We start from the raw sequence: 10,693 nt of genomic DNA on the forward strand, positions 1-10,693 counted from the left end.
AAAAATCTCCCTATCAGTGTTTGCTATCAAATGAAATTGGGTGGGTGATAAGGCATTTTAACTGGTTGGCTTTCTACTGGAACAGATAAACATTATCATGCACCGTCTCTAACATCAGTTATTGTTGAAACCATCGTGCATTATCTCTAGATAAATTTCAAAATAATTTCCAGTTATATGCTTCCTGCTTTTGCACTCGAGTCTGGCTTCAGAGATGGGCCCAAGGCCTTTCTCTGCTCTCCCTTTTAGCATACAGACAAACACCTCTTGATTTAGTTAGACTCAAAGCTTTGGAAAATATCTGATCAGAAATTTAACTACTTGGGACCATGAGGTAAACAAAAAACCAACACAGCCTTCTTGGTAGGTATCAACACTTCTGGTGACGTCAGTTGGAAGATACTGTAAAATGGGTCAGCATCGAAATCTTGAGGATTCAAAACAGAATTTGCAGGAGGTGCCCCCAAACAGAGTTGGGGCCTTTTCTGAAAAACCACATTCTCTGTCTACCCCTGGATTCATGTCTGAGATCCACTAACAGGATACATAGATCAAACATTCAGTTTCTCCAAGGTGGGCAGTACGACGGAGTCATGCACTCCAGCTGTGAAAGACTTGACATTTACTCTTCCCCTTCTGGGCCTCAGCAGATGGAGGTACCATAAGCACAGTCCTCATGACCTCACTAGAGCGGCCTTTGCGCTTGAACTCTCAGTGTCCCTTCCTACCCTGAAAAGGATTAGTTTGACCTAAACCTGGTTAATCCCATTCGCCTTAGTAGTGGTTGGTTTCAGAGCAGTTGATCATGGTGAGCTTGTGCTCTGTGAAGGGGAGTGTACTGGTGCCTCCTGGGGAAGACTGCCTCTTGCCCAGGAGGGACCCAGGAAAGACTGGCCTTCTCTTCCTTGTCTTTGGTGTGGCCCACAGACATGCTCAGCCATGTCACTGCAGCTAAGGATGAGGCAACACAGAGAGGAGATCTGAGCTAGGAGAGACACCGAAGGTTGGAGACAGAGCCCTGATACCTTCTACCAGGCACCTGCCTCCCTCTGGTGTGCTGGGGTCCAAGCCAGGGAAGAAACTTGGCTAGGGACAAACTTGCAGAGCTATGCCATTTGCTGGTCTACGAAACCTTTGGAAAACTCTTACTGTCTCTGAGCCTCGGTCTCTCCGTCTGTGTAACAAGGATAAAAACGTACTTGGCTTATAAAGCTATTGGGGGCCTTAAGTGAATTAATATATGTAGAGTGTTGCAAGGGCATCTGGCCCATAGTGGACCCTCAATAAATGCTAGCTTTTCTTAGTTTTGTTATGTGAAAAATAGTTTTTCTCATTGTTTCAGCCATTTTGAATCAGGATTTTCTGTCATTTTTAATGAGAATATTTAGCAATATTCAGTGCACAACTGATGCATTGGTTTTGCTCAAAGGCTATATGTTTTAAGAAGACTCCATTGGCCAACCTATTTAAAATTACACCTCCCTCTAGCATCTCTTACCTCCTCTCCTGACTTGTTTTTCATCAAAGGACTTACCACCATCATATCTATAATACATTTTACTTCTTTGTTTATTCATTATCTTCTGCCATGACTATGAGAATGTAAGCTTCATGGAGGGAAGGAATTTTTTTTTTTTTTTTTTGCCTTTTTTTACAGCTTCATTCCACCATGCCTGGATGAGTACCTGGCACAGAGCAGGCAGTCAAAAAACATTTGTTGACTGAATAAATGTTGTATCACGTGCTGCCCACTCATATGGTGCAACAATTAGGGTGGGCACATCTCTATGCCCTTGAGTCACAAGGGTGACAGATGGGCAGCAAAGACAACGTAACTTTGTCCAGATGAAAAAGGGAAACGATGTAGGTTGCTTCAGAAATTACTGGACAAAACAGCCTATTACTTTTTGGGTTGTGCCTTGACTCTGATAGAGTAGTCATCAGCATGTTTAAAGGTGGATGGGTATGGTATCAGAACGTGGGGGCTGGCAAGTCTGAAATCCATAGGGCAAGTCAAAAGGCTGGGAACTGGGGCAAGAGTTAATGCTTATGTCTTAAAGCAGAATTTCATCTCCAGGAAACCTCAGTTTGTGTTCTTTGCTCTTGACTGAGACTTACCCCACAGTTTTGAAGGTAATATTTTTTATCTAAAGTCAACTGATTGTAGATGTTAACCACATCTACACAATACTTTCACAGCAACACCTAGATGAGAGTTTGATTACATCATTTAAGTCATTCTCCAGCCAAGTGGATACTTAAACTTAGCCATCGCAGATATGCTAAGAAGCATACAATACATCAGTATCCTGAAGTTGATTTAACAAAGAACTCCTCAAATACTTTTTATTGGCATTAAAGATTAACTGGTATAAATAGCCCTAAATTCATATAATCTTTCAACATATATTATACATTACATCAGTCAATTTATGAGCCAGATTCAACCTGATTCTCCTGATACAAAAATGGCTTTTCTCATGGCAGTTTTCTAGCTAGACCTTCAATAATGGCTTCAAAATACAGTACAAAAATATCATGAGCCCCACAAGTCATTCATTCTCACAAGGGTTATTTGGAGTTGGCAGATGAGCAAATACATGAGTGAGCATTTATGGAGAGTGATCTTTTTTATCTTAATGAATGTTTTGGGATGCTTGTCTTAGAGTCTGTTTGTCAAGGTAAATATTCATAAATTATAATAGTTGTTTCTTAGCTAAAATATATTGAGGTCTCACTACTATGCTCTAGTTATGCTAAGCACCTTACACAATTATCTCATTTAATCCTCATGGTGATCCTCTGAGGTCAGAGATAGTTTTTGCTCTCATTTAACAGCTTAGTCCCTTCGACTACAAAGTCCTTCAGATCGTGAACTATTTCTAGTATTTCCAGTGTCTCACCTCACACACCCAGTGTTTCACCTCACACACTCAAGTTCAAGCTTTATCCAGGACGGATTCTAAAGTGGAGTTGATTGGTAGATTGGCTGAGTTCCTTAAAAGCCTTGCTTTAAAAAAAAAAAAAAAGCACAAGAGGGTTCACTTTGGCTCTCCCAAGGAGTAATAAGCCTGTGTCTTTTCAACTAAACCCTTTACTGTGATGCTACCAAAACCAAACACCTTGGATTAGAAATCTGTATGGGGATACACTTTGATCAAAACCGGATCTGTCTTGTGCCTCACAAGTTTTAAATGTAGGGTTCACTTCAATGTTCCTTTCCATCTGGAAATGCATGATTTCATTTTAAGGAAAAAGAAAACAATCACTTTAATAAAAATCTTTATGAACAAGGTTCAGAAGGCTTCTTGGACAACAAATCGCTCTTACAAAACAACATGGTGGTGAGTTAAGTGTAAATGGCTCAGAAACATGCAGATTAAATTTCCCTGGAAACACTCATGGGCTTCCAAAATTAATGGGGAAAAATACTTGGGCAATGTATATTTCAGACTTCATGCTTTTTCTCCTCTTTCTCGTTCTGTTGATTTTATTTTCTTCTACAAAACACTTTCTAGGGTGACTTCATCTCTTGTGGTCAGGATGCTGTCAGGCCAAATTGTCATTAATCCTGGTGCATTCTGGGTGGCCCACTCTGGGTATCAGCTGTGTTCCCTCTCTTACAGAGTTCACTTTTCTCTCTACTATTTGTCTTTCAATATAAGAAAGGTATAAAAATAAAGGCACAATTTCAAGTCTGTGCCAAGCTTTTAGGCCTTGTGAAAGTCCACTGTCATGACACCGGAGAGATAAATGTGTGAGGTTCTTGTGTGTTGAAAACTGATAAATCTTCCGTGCTTTAACTCAGAAGATACCACTACGGATATAGATGTGGTAGAGGGATCCATAAATCAAGATTTGAAGATACTTAGGAGGGACTTTTAAAAGGCCCTCTAACCCATTCCCAAGCCTCAGACATATCTCAATATAAAACATGACAGAAACATAATTATAGTCTCATTTCTTAAATATTGCCTTAGAAAAGTTTTCTTCAACATACGTTAGAAAAATATTTCTATGTTTCCTCCTGTACAGAAGTTCCCATAAAAAAATCACCAAATTCCATTTTATGGGGATTTATCTTTTCTTTTCCTGTCTTTTGAAGGGAGCGAATTCTGGAACACCAGATTGGTTGGTATCCAGGACTCTTTTTGCCCGGGCGTTGTCCAACCTCAGTCAGTGAAGCTTGTCAGGCATTTGTCTTTCAGAAGAGAACAATGCTGGCAATGCTTATTTTGCGACTTTCCCTGTCACATATCCGAGCAGTAGCATCTCCAGGTTGCGAGAATGTGTTTAAGTCCTTTCCATCTCAAGACAACATACAAAAAGGAAAAGCAATTCTCCTTATTTAATGAGTACGTAAGTAACGAAAAAAATGTGGAGCTGCCTCCTAGAGCTTAGAGTTTAGTTGGGGTTACAGAAGTCACATACACGGGTATGTGAGGGTGGTCAGCAGACCCTCTCTCCAAAGGCAACTATGAAGCTGGGCAAACCTGATAGGAGCAACCACTTCTGGAACTCAGCCAAAAGCATGCAACAATCAGCAGATCCTTCATGCTTGACACAGCGCTGAACTTCAAGCAAGAACAGTGAGAGTCTGTCATTCCTTGCCTAGGGCTGTACTCATTCAACCCCACAGAGGGGCCCAGCTCCATCTGCCTGCGGATTTGGCAGTCGGGCAGGCCAAGAAAACATTCAGCTTTATTGTCAAGGTTGAAGGGGTGTCATTTGATTATGAATAGTGGGCAACGACTATGCTAAGCGTGGTGGGAGTGATAAGGTAGGCAGCCAGAGGGCCTGTGTCTCTTGTAGCCTGAAGTTACTCTTGTGGTTATATAAAGCCGTAAGTAGAACACAGTATGGTTCGTTTTCGAGCATATCTAGATGCAGTATATATGACAATCATAATACAAATGAGGAGAAAAGGAATGTGTTTATTGAAGTTTCTATATCTTACCAGATTGACTCATATTGACCTATGAATTATATTGTGGTAAATTAAAATGTACATTGTAATCTTTAAAATGGTCACTAGTATAAAATAGTATTAGAATAAAAATCATGGGAGAAATTTAAATGATACACTAAAAATATTTTTTAACACTAAAGGTATTAACAGTAAAGAAGGTAGCAGAGGTGGCTCAGTATGTTGAGTGTCCAGCTTCAGCTCGGGTCATGATCTGTGGTTCATGAGTTTGAGCCCTGCGATGGGCTCTGTGCTGTTAGTGCAGGGCCTGCTTTGGATCCTCTGTCCCCCCACTCTCTCTGCCCCTCCCCCACTTATGCTCTCTCAAAAAATAAATAAACATTAAAAAAGTAAAAAAAAAAAAAAAGAGGAGCAGAGGGCCAAAAATATAAGAAACATAGAAAACCAATAGCAAAATGGCAGGTATAAATCCAATGAGATCAATAATTACATTAAATGTGAAAGGTCTAAATGCCCTGATCAAAAGGAAGAGATTATCAGAATGGATCAAAAAAGCAAAATCCAACTATATGCTGACTACAAGAATACATTTTAGATTCAAAGACAGAAATAGGTTGAAAGTAAAAGACAGGGAATGATATAGCAGGTAAATAGTAACCATGAAAGAGCTAAAGTGATCATTTTAACATTAGACAAAACTGAGTCTAAGACAAGAATTACTACTAGAGGCAAAGAGGGACGTTTTATAATGGTAAAAATGCCAATATATCAAGAATATCTAACAATTATAAATATATGCATATCTAACAACAGACCCTCAAAACAAACGAGGCAAAACTAGCGAGAACTGAAATAATTGATGATTTACTAGTAGCTGGAAATTTCAATACCTTACTTTTCAAAATTGAAAGAACAATTCCACAATCAATCATACATGGAAGAGTTGTGCTATACATTCAAGCAACTCAACTTCTGATTTAAGAGCACTCCACCCAGAATATTCTACTCTGTGTTTTGCAAAATACACAGTTTTTCAAGAAACTGATGTGATATGAATGTAGAGAGTCTTCAGGAATCCACAAAAATACTAGAATTAATCTATGAGTTATATATATATATACAAAAAGTATTCCTATACATCAGCAATAAACAGTTTGAAATAAAAGTAGCAAAACAATTTGATAATAAAAAATCCAATATGGTTAAGATGGCAATTCACCCCAAATTGGTGTATAAAATCAATACAATCTCTATCAAAATACCAGCAGACATTTTTGTAAAAATTGAAAAAAAAATTCTTAAAGTTTATATGTAAATACAAAGGATCTAGATAGCTAAAACAGATTTTGCCAAGAACAAAATTGGAGGCATTCCTCTACCTGATTTCAAAACTTACTATAGCATCACAGTAACAAAAACAGTGTGGTATTTTGCTGGGATAAATACTTAATAGATCCATGGCACAGAACTGAGACTCCAGAAGGAACCCATTTTATTAAAGGATGATTGATTTTCAACGAAGATGCCAAGACAATCAGTGGGGAGAAAATGGTCTTTTCAACACTAGTGCTGGAACAATTGGATTCTCCCTGTAAAAACCTGAATTTAGAGCTTTACTTCACACCATGCAAAGTGGATTATAGACCAAAGAATAAGGGCTCAAAGTATACCATTTCTTCAAGAAAATATTGGAGAAAATCTTTGTGATCTTGAATAGGCAAAGAATTCGTAAATATGACCCCCAAAGCATGATCCGTAAAAAAAATGAGAAATTAATCTTTATCCAAATTTAAAATGTTTGTGTCACAACAGACACTTTTAAACTAATGGAAAGATAAGTCACAGACAGGAAGAAAATATTTGCAAGTCAGTTTTAGTGAAGTACCAGAATCTATAATATATAAAGAACTCTTATGACTCAATGACAAGAAGGCAATCAGACTGATATAAAAGTGGGTAAAAGATTCAAATAGGCATTTTACCAATGAAGATACTAAAACTGCTAATAATTACTTTGAATTAAACAAAAATGTTCAACACCGTTGGCTGTAAGAGAAAAACAAATGAAAGCCATAATGATATTCTTGTGTGTATCTACTAGAATGTCTATGAAGTGAAGGACAGACGATACTGACAATCAGTCATGTGTCGCTGATGGGAATATAAAATGGCACATTCACTTTGGAAAACAGTCTGGTAGGCTTTCAGAAAGTTAAACATGACTTTATATGACTCAGCAATTTCCCTGCTAGAAATCTATTCCGGGCAGGGGTGGGGGAGGTGGGGGTTGGTGGAACCTGTTCATACAAAGGTATGTATGTGAGTGTTCCCAGCAAAAAGTAGAAACAATTCAAATGTCCATCAAGTGATGAGTGGATTAAAAGTGGTGTATCCATATAAGGCAGTACTATTTAGCAATGACAAGGAAATAACAACCATACTGATTCACATTACAGCTTGAATAAACCTCAAACACATTATACTGAGTTAAAGAGGCCATAAATAACTACATATGTATGATGCCATATCTATGAAATCTCCAGAAAAGGCCAATTTATAGAGCCCGGAAGCAGATCATTGGTTGCCTGGGGCTGAGGGTGTTGTGAGAATAAACTACAAATAGACGTGAGTGTACTTTTTGGAGTTTTGGGGAATATTCTAACACTGGATTGGGGAATTGGTTGTACAACTCCGTAAAATCCGAGTGGAAAATCATTGAATCAGATATTTAGAATGAGTGAATTTCATACATAAAGCTATTAACTAAAAAGCTGCTTGTGGTTGCTTCAGCAGCACATGTACTAAAACTGGAACGATAAAGAGAAGATTGGCACGGTCCCTGAGCAAGGACGGCAGGCAAATTTGTGAAGCATTCTATACTTTCTAAGGCACAGCTTAATAAACCTACCAAAAAACCCCACACAGTTTTATTGTATGTATACCATTTACCAGACTCAGTCCTCAGCACTGGCAATAGAGGGGGACTGAGTCAGACACGATACCTGCCTCTCCGGAGCTTATAGGTAGTAAGAGTCTTTAATGATTATAAGCAGGTTGGCATTGCCAGCTTTTGAAGTGCCAGGAAAGAAAAAAAACCCGAATTATGTTAAGTATACTATATTCCCCCCAAATCCCTAATTCCATGGAACTTCCATTGTAAGGGGATTTGGGGAAGATGAGAATAAGGACCTAAACACATAAATATATAACATTTTAGGAGGTGATAAATGCTGCTAATAAAATAAGTCCAAGAAAAGAAATAAAAATGCTGAAGGAAGAGGAAGAGGTATTATTTTATGTAGAATGGGAGTGGAAGGCCTCCTGGATAGGGTAACCTTTGGCAGGACACCTGGGAGAACGGGAGACAGAGAGCCATGCCAATGTCTGGAGCAAACAGCATTCCAGGCGAAGGGAGCTGAGTCAGGGATGTGTGGCCTTTCTGAGGACTGGCAAGGAGGCCAGTGCGGTTGGACCAGACTGAGTGAGTGGAAAGCATAAGAGATGAAGTTAGAGGGAGCTGGGCCGGATCGGTTAGGGCCTGAAACACATTGTATGACTTGAAATTTTCTTCTGAGCGAGCTTACGGGCCACGGAAGGTTTTGAGCAGAGCAGCGAAATGATCTAACGGGTTCTAACGGTTTATGTAGTGACTGGTGGAGAACAGCCTACGGACTGCAAGGTTGGAGGCAAGGCCCGCCATTCGGAGGCTATTTGCAGGCATGTGGGGAGAGAGACGGCAACAGTTCAAATCAGGGTGACAGGATAGGGAGAAGTCCTGGGATACGGTGACTAGGGAGGCCACAGTATTTGCTGTTGGATTGGATGACAGGTGTGGGAGAAAGAGGAGAGTCAAGGATAATCCCGAGGTTTCTGCCTGGAGAAACTGGACCATGTTATGAAAACAGACGTCCTTAGGATGGGTAACAACTTAGCCTAGTACTGCGAGTAAGGCCACACAGTGTTAATTGCTAAGATCCAGATGGAATAGGACAGCAGAATGAGCTCTCTCTGTACCGTATTTAAAGCAAAGTATGTACAGTGGTTAATTACTCAGGAAACAGTAAAGCCAACCTTCAAATTCCTGACGTCTTAAAGATGGCGGTTGTCGTCTGTATTCTATGACCTCTTGAGTACCTTCTCCACCAGATGGCAGCACAGGGGTTCAGAGGCCTTCAGCACACAGCCTCCCTCCTTAACGAATATAAATGCAAAGCATCAGGCCCCTTTTTCAGAGGAGTCGGACTTTTAGTCTCCCTCCTATCTTCCCTCCCCCACGAGGGCAACCCCTTCCAATAATCAGCCTCCTAGACTCTAATAGGAGCTTTTAAAGTTATAATCTCTTGTCACATTACTCAGCAGTCTCATCCAGGCCCAGGAAGTCATTTCCTGTAGGCCTCTTTTTTATTTGTGTTCATTAGCTCCACTAATACTTTCTCTTGGAAACCACAGTTTAATAAATTTCATAGCGCATGACCAGTGGACTTAATGAATATTAGTCACTCGAAGCAATTTTTGTTTATTCAGCTTCTCTTACCTCTCCTCCCTTCCCTTACCCCAGACCTCGCTCTGTGGAATGATAATGATACACAGAGAGCTGGCTGGCCACAACAGACTAAAAACAAGAAGTAAAAGGATCTTTCTGAGCTCACACCTGTTTTAAGATTTGTTATCCTTAAAACGAAAAGCTGTAGGGATTCACTCGGCTCCTTCCTTGTAGCTCCCAGTGGACCTTGCTATTAAACCACAGGGAGCAGCCCAGCCTTCAGAGCACTTAAAAGTACTTATGTCAAATCCATCCCATTCTTCCGGCCTCCGCTCCTGAATCCAGCCACCATTCCCAGGGGCTGGAGCACATTACAAGGCATTCACTTCATATGAATGGGCACAAACAGACTTTTTCACCATTTAGATATGTCTACATTTGCAGGCATATCCTGTAGACGGCCTGGAACAGCCTTAATTTCAATTTACTGTCTCCCCAAGGATCTTGCCATTCTCCCGAAAGTGGAAAACTCACTGGTTGTTTCTCCTCCCCGACCTCTCACCCCCAGCCTCTGTCTGCCCTCCTCCTCTTTCAAGGAAAAAAGCAGTACTGGGAGGAATATTTTGCCCAAGATGAATAGAATGGAGTTTTGATGCTTCTAACAGCGCATGTGATCTTTTATTTTTTAAAAAAAAAATAACGAGCACCAGATTATCACATTTGGAAAGCGTTCAAAGTCAGCGCACAAAACCTGGCGAATGCCGTCTTGGGTCCCCCTGGTATATGGCTATACAAGAGAGCACAAAATTGTAGTCTTGAAGTTTTACACTGGTGTTTCTGTTGTGCTGGGGCTAACTACACTTAACTGTTTATCTTGGAAATTGTTACATGAATGCGAACGTAGAGCAAATAGTGTAACGAACCTCTGCGTATCTATCCTGAACTTTCACACTTTTCAACTTTCAACCAATCTTCTATTATCTAATCCTTCTCACACATGTACACATCTTCTTTACTCAGAGGTTTAAAAGCAAGTACAGATGTTATGTCTTTTTCTCTGTTCTGTATGCACTGCTGACTGATAAGGGCTCTCTCCTTTTATTGTAATCACTATGTCAACATCACACCAAACAAAATTAATGAGAGTTCCTTAAAATCATCTAATACCCAGTCCATATTTGTTTTTCCCCAGATTTCCTCAACATGCCTTTTTATTGTTCAGAATCCAAGCCGGGTCCTGTCTTTGCATTAGTTGTTTTACCCCTAAAGCTCCCTTGTTCTAC

At 39.9% G+C, this 10,693-nt stretch overlaps 1 non-coding gene across 1 annotated transcript; it reads left to right on the forward strand.

Annotated features, from left to right (window-relative positions):
* The first annotated feature begins 7,708 nt into the window (after positions 1–7,708).
* LOC122236096 lies at positions 7,709–7,811 on the forward strand. The gene has a single exon (XR_006214294.1). It is a non-coding gene; the product is annotated as a U6 spliceosomal RNA (small nuclear RNA).
* The last annotated feature ends 2,882 nt before the right edge of the window (positions 7,812–10,693 follow it).

Source organism: Panthera tigris, chromosome F3 (genome assembly GCF_018350195.1).
Source record: "Panthera tigris isolate Pti1 chromosome F3, P.tigris_Pti1_mat1.1, whole genome shotgun sequence".
Taxonomy (NCBI): domain Eukaryota; kingdom Metazoa; phylum Chordata; class Mammalia; order Carnivora; family Felidae; genus Panthera; species Panthera tigris.